We start from the raw sequence: 16,215 nt of genomic DNA on the forward strand, positions 1-16,215 counted from the left end.
GAAACAGTGGGACGCACGTTCTAACCTAACCTAACCTATTCTAATAAATTATCATAATTATTACCATTTATATTATTAGAATAGGTTAGGTTAGAACGTGCGTCCCCACTGTTTGCTTTTGTTTGCTGGAATCACACGTCGTCTCCAAAGCGGTCCGGTTTCGAGGCTAAAACAGGAAGAGCCGCCATGATGGTCTACGACCCTGGACATTAACCCTACAGACTAACCTCGTCCATCTTCAGCTTTACGAACACCCAAAGAATCCAACTCCTTTTGCATTACCCTCTTTTCCAACCCTCGTCTTCTAACTTTTCTGTTCGATCCCGGGCGACGCCCCGAAAATGTGCCATCAAAATAATAAAAGAATGGACGATTTTCGAACACTTTTCTTCCTCCCCGTTCCTTTTTCCCGCTCTTGTCTGCCTATGCGCCCTCCAGCGGATGTTGACTTTTTAAAAAAAAAATCTCGTCCTCACCTGCGTAACTTGTGAAGCGGCAGACGAGATTTTTTAGGGAACATTTCTTAATTTCTCTTTCCTTTCATTTACACGAAATGTTTCTTTCTTTGGTGTATTCTTGAATCATTTTTAATTAACGTTTGAATAGGGGCCGGTTACCCTTAAAAAGACCTCCTGGAAGGCATCGCCCAAGTGTTGGGTTGCCAAACAAACAAGCAATTTGAGAAAAGTGTAGACCTATAAATTCACACTCTCGTCTGTCCGTCTGTTTTTTCTTAAGCTGTCAGTGTTAGATAGATGAATGTCGAGATTAGATATGGAAACTTTACGGGTTGTAGGCCCCGATTAACTATACTGTATAAGAACTTCCGATGCAAACCGGAAGTCACTTTATTTTAATTCAAAAACCTTTCCCCTGAGAATAATTAATAGATGACCGTCACGACTCCATAGCTGACGAAAAAGTATGATGTAAGGGGCAAGACACTATAGTACAAATTTGAAATGGAGAGCATATATTTTAAATTAAATAAATAAAAAATTGCTAGGCATTGTAACTATGTCAATAAATAATTCCTCGTTTAAGATTACGTATTTATACATATTAACTAAATTAATCAATAAAAATGTTAATAAAATTAAATTATTTTTACATAGAAAAAAATTTTTTTAAATAAAATAACGCATATTCCTATTTGAATTTGGAAGGTCAGGTGGCGCTGTTTGCGTAATCTTTGCCACTTTGTAAGTAAAACAATTTCTAGTTTTTGCTATTTTTTTACTGGAATTTAAAGGCTTAAATACTTGTGTAAGCTAATTTAAGTCATTTTCTACTAAATTAAAGTGTTTCACGTGCACAGTAACAAAATTATGTGTTATTGTATGTATCGAAATTTACTAATGATAATGCCACGTGACGTGCTCTCAAAAGGTGTGTTGTTTCAAGATAAAGCGTTTTTTATAAATGAACACACAAAACTATCCTTCTCAGAAGCTTTAAATGGAATTAGTTATATTAATAATATCGATAATACACAAACTTCTGATAAATCAAACGGAGAATAACAAACTTCACCTGTTACTAGATGATAGCATCACAGATGATAATACAACTGCAAGAGGAAGGTTTAGGTCACATAATTGGCTTAAAACAATGTAAAATTGTTCCATGAAACCCAGTGAATTAACCTATTTAAAACCAAATAATGAAGTCCAAAAACAAAATCCTACGATGAAACCGGATCTACGTTAACGAATGTTTTATACAGCTGACCAGTTAAAAGCTGTATGCTCCTAAATAACGTAAACAAAAGTTAGGTGCACTCGAACGGTGTCTATATGCGAACGGAGTATCGGAACTAATTTTCAAATCTGGAACTACTAATCGACTTTATACAACCTTATACCCTAGAAAATGTTGGTAAAAAATTCTCAAAGTCTGAGGTATTAAACTATATTCCGGCCCAAAATAATGGAATGAAACTGTTAAGTCAAGCGGATAAATCTGAACTCTTATTTCAACTTATTGATAAACAGAAAAAGTTTGAAAATGGATGGTTTGTGTCAGTCCAGACATCTGATACTGTATGATTAAAACAAAAAGAATCTACACAGGCTTAAAATCTTGTCCAGTGATAGATTTCATGTCAGTAATCCTATGTTATAATTGTAAAAAATATGGTCGTTTTGCCAAAATACGTACCCCAGCAAAATCTGGGAGCTATGAACATTGCATAAGGAAAAATGATACACTGCTATAACATGCACTAATTGTCTTAGATGGAGCAAAAAATGGGAAGAAGACAACATTTAAATAAATCATCGAGCAAAGAATCCAACCTTCTTTTTGCATTCCAGAATTGAAACAAAACTTATTGTGTTAACGGATTATGTTACTCATGAATTGTATCACAGGTCTATTGCTTTTACAACTATATATGCAACATGCTTAGACTTCCACAAACAGGCTTTTACAGCATGTGTATAAAACTGAGGTGATTATTTCATTCTCCCAATACCCCTACATTTTGTATAGTAAAATAGTGTACTTTTCCCAATCATAGAAAATTTTTTTTGTACCAAATGATGGAATCCTTTTGGCATGTGTCTATTCAGATATCACTATAATGGCAGTGCCTTTTGCTACACCCAATAACTGGTGTCAATAATATCACTTGAATTTTACTCCAAAATATGTCTATCCTCAGCCTACTGCACTTGCTTTCCCATTTATTCATATCATCAACACAATATTTGATATCTTAGAAAGTAATAAGTACTAATTCTAACTCCAGTATCATAAAATAGTATGACACACTAGAAAATGAGAGTGGCAATAGATTTTGTGAATTTATGTATGAGTATCAATTTAGCATAATAAACTCTAAATCTGACTCATCTTTCCATTCCACACAAGGAGAAAGTTGGATAAATATAATGCTTGCTGGGTCGATGATAATGTATTAATTGAAAACTGGAGTCATGTTAGTAAGAAATTTGTTGTGATCACAGTGCTTTCTTTTTTGATATTATTCTTCCTTGTAAACATCTGATTGACCATACCTTAGACTACAAAAACAAAATGACAAACTGAAACTTCAGAGACTGTCTCTCTAAGAAACTCTGATCTTGAAATGTTACTATCATTACAATCCCCATGCCACAGATACTAGTACTTTATAATTTAAAAGCAACAGCAGATGAAGTGATTGTGGCAAAACTACTGGCATTAATTAAAATAGATCCCTGGTGGACACTAGAACTAAGGTCTATAAGAAAACATCAACATTTACTTTTTAATGTTTAGTTAACTGATGGGGGGCAGTGTGAGCCTGAAATGTGTAGTAATGCTTGTATTAACTGAATAAAGGTGAGAAAACGTCAAGTGTTTAATAGTAGCACAAATTTTGTGTTTGAGCACCAAAAAAATCAACAGTTTGAGTTGCTATCAATGGCAGAACAACCTAGACCTATTCTGGTTTCCCAGACAAAATATAAGACTGCCCTAAAAACAGTGCAAGCCAAAATCACATCTGGAAGAAGTACTGCTCCACTACAGGTAGCAATAACTCCTTGAGAATAGTCTATAAAATCTTAGCAAGAAATACACCAAACAGCTACACCAATCCCATCAGCAACAATGAAACTAACATTAACATTTCAATGCATTCTGAATGCCATTGATTTCATTGCCTGTTACATTTTATCTCAGGAAAATGTGGAGTCATATAATACTATAACTTCTATAAGAAATCTCTGAGAAATGAATAGCTTAGATCTGCTATCAGCCAGTTTTTTCCACTTTGTCATAAAAGTTGAACTGCATGAAGTTATATACTCTGCAGATCCAAAGAAAGCCCCAGATATAGAGAGCAAAGATCATCTTCTTACAAGGAACTTATAAACTAATAGAAATTTTCTCCTAAAGACAAAAAATTTCTGCTGAACATGCTTCTATTTTTCTCAACACCAGAAGGTAATCAAAGTTATTCTACTTAAGAAAGATTGAAACCAATCCAATAAATTTGTTGAATCATCCTTCTTCCAGTTTTGGATAAAATTGTACAAAAACAAACTTAAACAGACTTCATTGCATTAGTTAGAGGTTGGGGTTTATCTCAACTAACCAATTTAATTTTTACTCAAAATAAATCAGCAGAGGATGCAATCTGCGCTTAACAAACTTTATTGAAATCAGTTTCAAACAGTATTTATTCACAGCAGCAATTTTCCTGGATTTTGAAATTGCCATTGACAATGAAATAATAGTACCTGTAGACAACTGGAGAAACATAAGTATCAAGCACATTGACTTCCATGATACATCCGAAATTTACCACAATAGCCTTGAGCTTTAAAAGCCAGTGGAAGCAGCTTTGTTTCTCAGATCAATGTAACTTCTATGGTGCTTAAAATGTATGGCTGTAAGTAACTGAAACTATTAGCCTGTAGCTAAGTGAATTGAAAGTTGATTCTCAGGTGTCTGAATTGTTCATAATTGATATTTAAAGAAATGCATGAAACCATTAGTGATATATTGTTTATGTTTAATTAAATGTAATGCAACATCTATGCATTTTCATTAAATACAAAAGCAATTGATTTTCTGTAGTTAATAGTGAAAATATCAAAATATGATTTAAAAATGATTCTACAAGATAAAAAAAAAAAGAATTATTTACATCATAAATTTTTCTTCAACTAAACATGAAGCAATTGAGATATATAATTTTTATTGCATTGTATACTGTGGGATGCTGATTGGGTTGTCTTAGATTAAGGATTTTTCGATCAGTTTTTGCAAGGTTTTGATAACATACAAAGCATCTATGACATTACTTAGTGTCTGCATTTTTTAACACAGGCTTGTTTTGCTAATCTTGCATTGCATTGAGATAATTGTCCAACTGTTAAGTTGAAAACAAGTTTTTTTTCTGTATTTTGTTCTCAAGTTTTCATTAGCCACCTCTTAATTTTAATGTACAATGTGAGCATTCACTACAGCATCACCCTGTAAAGTACTATATTATTTTTCCGACTTTCCAACGATTATCGACACTACTGTGTGCTGGAAATAGCCGTTCCCTAACGGGTACTTTACGCGGATTCGCGTTAGTGTGCCAGGCCTGGACTTTAAGCGTGCACCGAATTAAATAATGACAAAGTTTGTCAATAACAAAATCAAATATTTAATTAAACTTCTAGTAATAAACTCTATACAGTATTTAGTAAAAATCAAACAATAATTTATTCAATGAAATTCAACAAGAATCAATCCGACAAACTCAAATCAATCTATTTCTAACTTAATTCTATTCCCCTTTGGAATTCGACAAAATCAAAGAATTAACTTATAAACAATAATTCTTATAAATTAAAGATCCTAATCGTCACCTCAATATACTAGGAACCTATTTCCTCAAACTCTCAAGACTTTCTATAATCGTCGATCCACAAATCGAATAACTTCAAAATCCTATCGGACACCTCTCTCGTTCACTGCTACGAAGCTCACCAAAGCTCGTTGCTATCAGGAATTCACCTCGTTCGTTTTCACTTGAGTTAGAGGCTTTATAGTGTGAGGTGACGTCACAATTCTGAATGAGCTCACTCTCCTCATTTACATAATTATCTGTAACATTAAATTTTTCTCGTTTATCTGGCAGATTATTTTCCGACAATACTTCGCTAACCTTTTACATTATTCTTTTTAACAATTATCGGGATGCTTTATTATTTTAAGGTTTAGCGATTCCTAACTGGGTTGTGGGGTTTCCCCCCCCTTTTTCTCGGTGCGGACTTACTTTTTTCCGCTTGGGAAGCGCAAGTGTGCGCGAGTTTTTCTACGGCGCTTTTCTTTCGTCGGTGAGTTGGTTTTTCTTCTATTTTTAAGTTACTAAGGTGAATGGTGAGGAAACCTTCGTCTTAACTAAACATAAGCCCCAAACAAAATATAATGAAAGCAAAATAAAAGTAAAATAAAAATAAAGCTCAGACTTGGTTCCTTACAACCCATTAGATGAATGGGCAGTTTTCAATACTCCCCTTTGTAATAAAGGTGATCAGCCAAATCAGTATATGTTTTACACTTGTAATTAACTACAACAATTGTTTATTACTTAGTCTTACCAGAATGACTGACTGATTTGAGTTCAGCAAAGTACTAAATTACTCCCCTACTAATATCCTACTAAATAATAAAAAAATGGAAAACTTTATTAAAATCAATGGAAACACAGAAAGCAAAATAATGAACAAGCATATCATGAGATGTTGCACTGAAACAAAAATAAACTCATTTTCATATGAATTGGCAAATCATGCACATGGCCATTAGAGCAAATTTCGGTGTTAACGCCACATGAATCAAATGGTATTTCTTAGCTCAAAAGAGTAGAAAAATATGTTCATTAATAACACATTCAGTGACACTTACCAACTCAATTGCTATCATTAAGGTGACCAACTTTTTACAATGAAAAGGAGGACACAAATAAATTGAAGGAAAAAATACTGTAAATAAAAGAAGCATTGTATTCATTGCAACAATAATACAGTATGATAATTTCTATATAATATTTCCTATTCATCTTTCACAAGTATTTCTTCAATGACTTTGAAACTGTTTAATATTAACTCTCTCTTTTTATACTAAAATTCTTATTGTCAACTTTGAAGATGACCTATTTTCTATTTTATAATCAAGTCTGAATTAAACAATATAAGCTTTTGCACTTGCTCAGTTTGTCATTCTTTTGAAATTATTTATTGTAACAAGAACAATTAAGCAACATGTCTGCTGAAGGTAGGTATTTTATTGTTTAAATGTAATATTTTTATTATGATATTTAATAATAATAAAGAGTTCAATATAAAACAGAATGCTAAGGAAAGAAGACACAAATGAAAATAATTATATAGAAAATGAATTTAAAAAACCGAATCATAACTTGGATTTCTGTTTAGATAAAAACAAACAGATGAAAAATTCATGCATATAAAGTCACTGATAAATTATGGAGGGATGGAGTTTCAAAGTAATATAATTAAGGGTAATTATAATTAAAATAAAGAGATTATATTTTAGATGTTTATGTAGCAATATATAAAAGTGATACCGGTGGTTGTGGTGATATAATTTTTTTAAAATGTGTAATTAATAAATTAATAAATATTAAGTGTAAGAATAAATATTACAAATATTCAGTAACTAGAAGAAGCTAAAGAATTGTTTTCATATCTTGTCCTCCTCCAACATCTCAAGAACACAAGTCATTACGGGTGGAGTCGACCTTTGAGTCTACTCAATCACCTGATATGCAAAAATGTTAAATAAAATTCTTGTGAAGGGACAATTACAATAAGAATATATTAATAAATGTGATGGCAATAACAGTAGTATATATTAAAAAATTCACAAACTAGAAGAAACTACAAAACTTGTCTTCGCATCTTGTCCTTAGAAACACAACTGTAATTGTGCTTTTCCCGAGAATTTTTTAAACAATTTTTCATTTTGAGGCAGCAAGTAGCCTAAAATATAACATCGACTTTTCTCATAAAGAGTGTTATGTTCCATAGGTGGTGTCAACATCTCTGGAACATAACAGTCTTCATGAGAACAATTTTTTACTTTCTTCTAGTTTCTGAATATGTTTAATAATATTTATTACTGTCCTGGCCATTCCATTTATTAGTATGTTTTTATTGGGGTAATTATTGTTTTCTATATTGTGTACATCTCAACATTAAACAATAAAAATTCAAATTATTGATCTTAAAAATATATTAATATAAATTCATTAAAATTTCCTGTTAATATTTTAAAAATATTAAATATTTGACAATTAATGTGCTTGGATATGAAAAAAAGTTAATTTATCTCATTTCTATATATAAATGTTGATTTACATATATAGAAAGTTAATTGTAAAGAGAGTAGGAATTAATAAAAATGTTTATTAATTATTAATCTCTTTTTAATATACAAAAGTATGTGATATATTATAGAAATTTAAAATTTTATCTTGAAGAAGCACCAATCTTAACCAAAATTTAAAGGATATTAGTATTTTATCAAGCTGTCTGGTTTTAACAATACAGTGGGTTATCGGTTAACGAGCAAATCAGATAACGAACACTTTCACGAAAGATTTTTATGATCAGACAATGAACACTTCACTGAACAAACATAAGAAGAAGCAAGGTAAAATAATGAATACCAATTGGTCTACCCTTATCTTAAAGCGACAATTCGAAACTTTTCGGAGCGCGGGAGACGTCGACATCGACTTTCTACCCAGTATAAACTGATCGGATAGTATTCCCTCAAACTTTGAAACTCTCCCTTGTAATTCCAGCCTTTTATATTTCTGACAGAAAGAATTCTTTTACGTTTTCTACTGAAAATGTGGATTAATGCCAATATTTGCTATTAAAGATCTTTTGAAGAAGTGGGAGGATGTCAGAACAACGGTCTTAACCAGGCAGACAATGTCATCCAAACCAGGTTGAGGTTAATAGGAGTAGGGATCTCTACAATTACAATGCTATTAATTACTTATGAAAAATCACGAAGAAGACAGAAAAGCAATCGACATTGGACAGATTTTTTAACCCCCACAAATGGAAAAAACATGACTAATAAAAATGCAAGACCATGTATATATGTATTTTTATTATTACATATGAATAAATGTAGTAAGAAAGTATATATTTTATATATTTTTTATTTTTGGGGGTCTCCAGAACGAATTAATCAAATTCCCATAGAAACCTATGGTAAATTGATACTCAGTTAACCAACAATTCGGATAGCAAGCAAAGTCTTGGAATGGATTATGTTTGTTAACTGATCACCCACTGTATATTCTATTTATAATCATAAAAGGCAAGAATCCACTAATAATTCTAATACTTAAATTTATAAACTGTTGTGAGAATAGTTCAATGTCATAGATATTTTAGTAATGATAATTGCAATGTAATTAAATGAATAAAAATTAATATTTACAGATGTATCAATTCAAATGTCAAATAATTGTTATTGTATAAATTGCTTCATGATCTTTATCTTTTAAAACAATATTTTAATGAATGCCAGAATAACTGACAGTGATTACAAACAAAATATTGAAGTGTTAATACAGAATTTTGATAAAGACGATGATAATATAAAAGCTGGAAGTGCAATTTCACAATATTTGAGTAAATTTTGTTTCCAACTTTTTAGTAAAATCTTTTCTAAATGCTTCTATGAAAAGTGTATTAGAAAATATTGAATGAACACAAATTTTATATATAATTACGTATTCATTTTAACTTCATCTTTTAATATAGTCCATTGTAACCTGAAAAATTTATATTATTATGTATTCAATTAGTCTGTTTAAGGCCAAGTTTTATGTCTCACTTTAGTCTAAAATTTTCCTGTCATTTAGAAAAACCAGTTTTTTTTCCAATTAAAATACACTAACTTTTTAAAGTGTACTATTTTGTGTATAAAAGAACCTTATTTTACATTGTGATATGGTTTTCATCAGTAACAATGTTTAATTCCTTTTCTACAGAAAGGCACCATAATTTTGTCTATTAGGTGAAAATATTCATGAATTTCTTCACTAAAACACATTACTTGTGTGACCCATATAAGTATAAAAAATCTAATTTTTCATCACTAACATTTTCCTCTTGTAAATTGCCATTTTTCAATGAATTCTCACCTCGAGCTCCAATTTAAAACAATTTATCCATACTGAACATGCACAAAATAAAAATTTGAAGATTATAATACAGGCTAGAAGAACTATTCAATTAGATATCACATTTTTTAAAATTCTAGCAAAATTCATCTCAGTTGAAAAATGTAGTACATAGTAAACGAGTATACTTGGCTTCTCCAAGTATACTGATGGATGGCCTTGAAAGTTTAATATTCATTGTTGTGGAAAATTCTTTATAATTCTTATACACGTTGCAAAAATGAAGTAGGAAACTTTTCATTTAACCTTCAAAAAATGTTTATGTATATTCTGGAATGTACATTTTTGCTTTGTAGCATTTGTAATATCTGATATGTAAAGTTTTATTTTTATTTTTAGATTGTTTCTGGAACATCGTCTCCATTTTCCTCAGATGACTACATTTGACAGATAATGGTCGAAATGCTTTCCTCAACTGATGTTTATTTGGGTATTTGAAGACATCACTGGTTCTGTCTGTGTATTTAATTTAATTCATGCTCAGAAGATTAACTTTTGATTAGAAATGCTACAGTTTATCAGCTAAATTATTTTGCATGATGTATTTAATTAAAATATGTTAAATGTTAAATTTTTTATTTGTGTATAAATAAATATTTTCTTAAAAAAAAAAGATAGAAATTAAAAATTTGAATTTTACATGTTACATGGTGCCACTTTTATGTTTTAAATTGACTGTTCAGTTACATTGAAGTCAGCCTTGAAGTAGAGAATTGGTATAGTTTTATTGTAACTATTCAATGAATTGAAAGTTGTTTTGGGATGAGCAAACACTTTAAGGAAGAAATTCAGTGTTGTTTGAGTGTTTCTTCTTATGAGTGGTATCCTTTTTTGTGCCGTCATCTTCACTTGGGTACATACCTGATTAGAAGGGAAGAAAGAAGAGAAAACAACAGTGAATATGTTTAATGTGCCACACTTTGTTCACTACCAGTGATATGCTTCAGTTCTCCTTTGTTTATAGAGAAAAGTTAACAGATGTTTTACGTTTTCTTTCTATTGGTTAGCCAACAATCCTTTCTGTTTTGACACGGAGACCAATGGTTAGCAATAAAACATACTTATCTTCCATGACTGCTAATTTCTCATTTATATATTTTATGTTCATGATATCCAAGTAGATATTTCCAGGACATCTTTCCATACTTCAATCTTGTCTAAAATTCATGATAAGATCCTGTTACTTAATTTTTTAAAAAAGGGTATAATATTCTCATATTCAAAAAGGGTCTTTTCATCATCTCTCTGACTGTCTTTTTGATTTCAACAATTAGTCTGGATGTCCAATGTTTTTAAACCTGACATAATAATTTATAGTGTTGATCGAAGAAGAAAATCTTATTGGTGATTATACTGGGAAGAAAAAATAGAAGTGAGATTTCTGAAGAAGTAGAAGACAAGATTTCTCAGGTAATATCCATTTTATATAAAATAAAATATGTTATTGATGTAAGAAGTCTTGATCTTTGATCTCTCTTCAATGGTTCAAGTTTCAAGTTAAATTAGTGTAAAGAAAATTAAGTAGATTTCTATTATTTTCTGAAGATATTTTTAAATTCACATATTTTGGGAAATATTTGAGTATATATAATTTTTGTGACAAAAGCTCTTAATATGTGAAAATAGAAGGGAATTATCTTTTGTAATATACACAGATTTTAATTATTTTAGATAAAACTAGTTTGAATATTTAATATGTATGAAGCTAAAACTTTACGGTGTAGAAGAAAATCTATACAATTATTAGTTTTTGTTTCAAATTAATTTTTTTAGAAAATATTTGATGTTTTCTTACCAGATTTAATATAGAACTTTGTTATTTTATTTGCAGATTTCTAATTTGCCAATAAAAACCATTTCTGTATAACAAATGAAGAATTGTTTTCAGAAAAGTCAAGTATTAAAGGATGTGTTTATTAAATTCTTTTGCTGACAGAAGAATGAAACTTTCTTATAAGAAATGATATAAGAAAATATGAAAGAAGAAAACATTTTTGATGCAAATGAAGAAAAACACAAAATGAAATGAAGATATTTTTAAAAAATGCTTCATATAAATAGTTTTCAGAAAACTTAGAAATCACGTTAATTTATGATAGTATTTCTCTGTGTTGCTAATGTTTTGTGAACACTTTGGTAAGCACTTATTGTATATAATGCAGTAAAATCATTCGAGGAGGTTGTAACATTTAAAGTTTAGTTAAAGGATTGTTATTAGAAAAATGCATATAATTTTCTATCTGCCCACAAGTTTAACATTAATTTAAAAATAGTTTGGTTAAATTTATATATTTATATATTTGACTGATGATAAATTAAAGAGAGTTTTGGTCTCTTTAATTTAAAAGTATCAAAAGCAATATCTAACATAGGTTTTGATATTTTTATTTCTCATATTTTACAGGTTTCACGAATCAAAAGAATGGAAAATATCGATGCGAAAGTTGCAAGAAAGAATTCATTTCAAAATATTATTTAAAACATCATCAGAAGTTTCACACCGGAGAAGGTCTCTTGTCTTGCGAATTCTGTAATCGTAAGTTCAACACTACCAGCAGTCTAAGTAATCATGTCAAGGTTCATACCGGAGAGAAACCCTTTACCTGTCAATATTGCAGACAAGGGTTTTCGCAAAAAGGTAGTCTGATGAAACATCTTCGAACTCACACTGGGCTGAAACCTTACCCTTGTGAATATTGTGGACGAAGTTTTTCAGAAAAAGGAACTCTGAGAGATCACCTTCGAACTCACACGGGGGAGAAGCCTTACACTTGTGACCATTGCAAACGAAGTTTCAGGCGAAGAACTACCCTGGTACTACATCTTCGTGTTCACACTGGAGAGAAGCCGTACTCGTGTCATTATTGCTCAAAAAGATACTGTTCTAAATCAACTTTAAATCATCATATTATTACACATCATGATGATGAGAATATAGAATAGTGATATGTTTTATGAAGCAAAATGTGAATAACAAAAAAGGGATGAAAATGATTAACTAATTGTGTTTCTTTGAAAAAATATTTGATACTCGTATTTAGATTTTATTCAACGTAAAATAATTGAATTTTTGAAGTTTTAATTTTTTTGATTTGCAATTTTTACATTTTATATAAAAGATTTGATTTTATGGACGTAAACTGGAAATGTTTTGTAAAATTTTTGAATAAATGACAGTTAAATTTTAAATTTGTACAAGGTTTTCCAGTTTTTACAGGGAAGAAAGTAATAGAAATACCTCAAAATGAAATTACAAACAAATTTTAGATAATTAGGTGTACAATAGAATGTTTAATATACAATGTTCGATAAATTAAAACTAGTAACAAAGCTGTGACGACCCGGTACCATAATGATAAAGACACTTTTACATTATACATTCTAAACCAACAACAAAAATGAATATTTGAAAGAAAAGGTTTATTTTATTTTTCTATTTGCATGTGATGATATAAGAAATTATTTCTTCTCTGTGTGAAAAAAAAGACTGCTTCAGGGTTTTCCATTGGGATTACTGTATAATTAACCAGTAATTATGTAAAATACTTGTATGTCATTTGAATGTCTTTCAAAATCATAATCCTCTAACACCAAAGCAGTATATTGTAATTCAACACGTCATTTGCTTATGTTATTGACACTATATATTGATCTGCAGAATTTAATATTGTTATCATATTTGTTGGTATTATTTATTTTGCCTTAGCCGAAGAAACAGTGCAATTTCTATTAGTTTTCTAAATTAAAAGTATGGTTGTTTTTTTAATTCTAATTGCAAGTTACAAGCAAAAGAAAAGATTAAATTCACGAAATTTATATAAAAAATTTATTATTTCCATAATCTAAAATGTTATAAAATTATTATTATTCATAATTTACTAATAATTTCTGTGTAATGAATGAATTGTTTCCAGGAGAACACAAGAAGAATTAAAGGATGTGTTTACTATTATTTGCAGAAGACTGAAATTGAAGCCAGTAACAAATGATATAAGAAAACACAAAAGAAGCAAACATTTCATGCGAATGAAGAGAAATACAAAATAAAATGAATGAATAAAGAGTGCTTTATATAAATTGTTTTAAGAAGAAAATAGAAATTACATGAATTCTTGATAGTGTGGGTAATATTTGTGAACACTGGTAAGCGCTTATTGTATATGATGCAGTAAAATCATTCGAGGTGGTTGTAACATTTAAATTTTAATTGAAGGAAAATGCATATAATCTTCTATGTGACCACAAAAGTTTATATTACTTTAAAAATGGTGGGGTTAAATTTACAAACCTGACTGACAATAAATTATAGTTTTCATATTTATCATATTTTACAGGTTTTACAAATCAAGAGAATGGGAAGTATCAATGTGAAAGTTGCAAGATAGAATTTATCTCCAGTTATTCTTTAAAATGCCATCAGAAAATTCATACCGGAGAAGGTCTGTTGTTTTGCAAATTCTGTAATTGTCGATTCAACTGTTCCAGCAATCTAAGTAAACATGTCGAGATTCATACCGGAGAGAACCCATTTATCTGTAAATATTGTAGACAACATTTTGCACAAAAAGATCATCTGAATGTACATCTTCTAATTCACATAGGGGAGAAGCCTTACACTTGTGACCGTTGCAGACGAAGTTTTACACAAAAAAATGCTTTAAAAGAACATCTTTGTACCCACATAGGAGAGAAGCCTTACTCGTGCCATTATTGCTCAAAATGTTACTTTTCTAAATCTACTTTAAATCAACATATTATTAAACTTCATGATAATTAGATTGTTGAATAATGATGTCTTTTATGAATAACGAAAAGGGATCAAAATGATTAACTCATTGCATTTCTTTGTAAAAGTTGTATTAGTATTTTTAGTTTATTCAACATAAATAATGAATATTTGAATTTTTAATTATTTTGATTTGCAATTTTTAGATTTTATATAAAAGATTTGATTTTATGAATGTAAAATGGAAATATTTTGTTTAATTATTTTTGAATAAATGGTGGTGGTGGTTTAACTTTTTATTTTAAATTGGTGCAAGGTTTTCCACACTTTGTATGGGGAGGAAAACAAAAGAAATAACATTAAAATAAAAGTATGGAAAAAATTCAGATAATTAGGTCTACAATGTTTAATACAGTATACAATTTATTTATTATTTAATAGTTCACAAATCACAATCCTGTATACTGTTTAAACAGAATATATACATATGTATACAGTACATATTCATACATTTTTTGGGAATCATCATTTCTACTAATGGGGATCAGTATTTCTCCGCACCGCTTTCACATAATAGGGCTTAGATACAATATTCTTTACAATGACTTATACTTTAAATACAATTATACAAAACTTAAAAACAAATTACAAACTACTGAGCAACTCACTCAGGAAAATTAATTACAATTTAACCTGAGCTACTTTGCTCTGTATGATCTTAAAAAAGGTAACAAGCTGCCTGTATGTCTGTTCGTTCTTGATTAATTGGTACACACCACAAGGCCAGTGTAACCCTTCTTCTAATACAACCATTTCGAGATAATGTCTTCCAGATGTCCATTCTAAGCAATCATAAATAAGATGGTCCAAAGTCTCCATCTCCTCTCCACATACACATTCATTTTGTTCATCCAAATGAAACCTGCTCCTATATTCTCCGAGGCCATCGTGTCCCAAAAGAAATCAAGTTTATGCTCTTTCCCAAACCACTTAAGATGGGAGAGTTTTTCATCAATATTTGGGAGTAAGTCAAAGGTTTTCCTCCCTTTTATACTATTTGTCCAAGTCTGTTGCCATTTCTCTATAATTTTACTTTTTAATGCCTCTTTTCCCCAGGACTGTGGAATTGTGTTAAACACTTTTTCTTTACCAGTGGCTGCTGCTGTGGCCAGAAAATCAGCCTGTTCATTCTCATATATACCGACATGTGCTCTGACCCATTTAAAATAAAACTTCTCTATTAGACCATGTTCTCTGAGTTTTGTCTGAATACTAAAGACCTGCTGATATTTACATTTACAGTTAGTGAGGGCCTGAAGAGCGCTGCAACTATCTGTATTTATACAGACACCTTCTTTCCATTCATGTTTTATACACCATTCAACAGCTTTGTCTATGGCCAATAAATCAGCCTGAAAATTATGCTTCCAACGTAACTTTGTCACTATGAATTTCTTCATTATGCTCATAAACTATGAAAGCGGCTCCAGTGCCTGAATCAGACCTAGAGCAGACTGTATATATATCAGTCTTAATTAGGTCATTAGCCAGCAGCCTTGCCCCTACACTTTCAGCTGGGTGAGGCAGTTCCTTTACTAAGATATCTCGTTCATAATTATTTAGATCAATTGAAATATAGCTCCTGTTATCCTCTCCTCCTTTCTTTAGCCAGTACCTCTGAGCTCTTTCCTCTATTATTAATTGAAGAGGCACTTTTCCTGCTAACACCATAAGAGCCTTTGTAGATGTAGTCTTAAAACAATTTGTAAGC

At 30.4% G+C, this 16,215-nt stretch overlaps 2 long non-coding RNA genes across 3 annotated transcripts; both read left to right on the forward strand.

Annotated features, from left to right (window-relative positions):
• The first annotated feature begins 1,142 nt into the window (after positions 1 to 1,142).
• LOC111631034 lies at positions 1,143 to 14,052 on the forward strand. Of its 2 annotated transcripts, none has more exons than XR_002757627.1 (2): positions 1,143 to 1,202; positions 13,678 to 14,052. It is a non-coding gene; the product is annotated as an uncharacterized LOC111631034 (long non-coding RNA). The 2 variants fall into 2 exon arrangements; XR_002757626.1 differs by having other exon boundaries at positions 1,171 to 1,202; positions 13,633 to 14,052.
• LOC111631033 lies at positions 5,871 to 12,266 on the forward strand. Its single transcript, XR_002757625.1, has 4 exons — positions 5,871 to 6,762; positions 6,838 to 7,009; positions 10,058 to 11,128; positions 11,550 to 12,266. It is a non-coding gene; the product is annotated as an uncharacterized LOC111631033 (long non-coding RNA).
• Positions 14,053 to 16,215: the final 2,163 nt, after the last annotated feature.

Source organism: Centruroides sculpturatus, unplaced genomic scaffold (assembly GCF_000671375.1).
Source record: "Centruroides sculpturatus isolate CEXI.00-Female unplaced genomic scaffold, Cexi_2.0 scaffold596, whole genome shotgun sequence".
NCBI lineage: Eukaryota > Metazoa > Arthropoda > Arachnida > Scorpiones > Buthidae > Centruroides > Centruroides sculpturatus.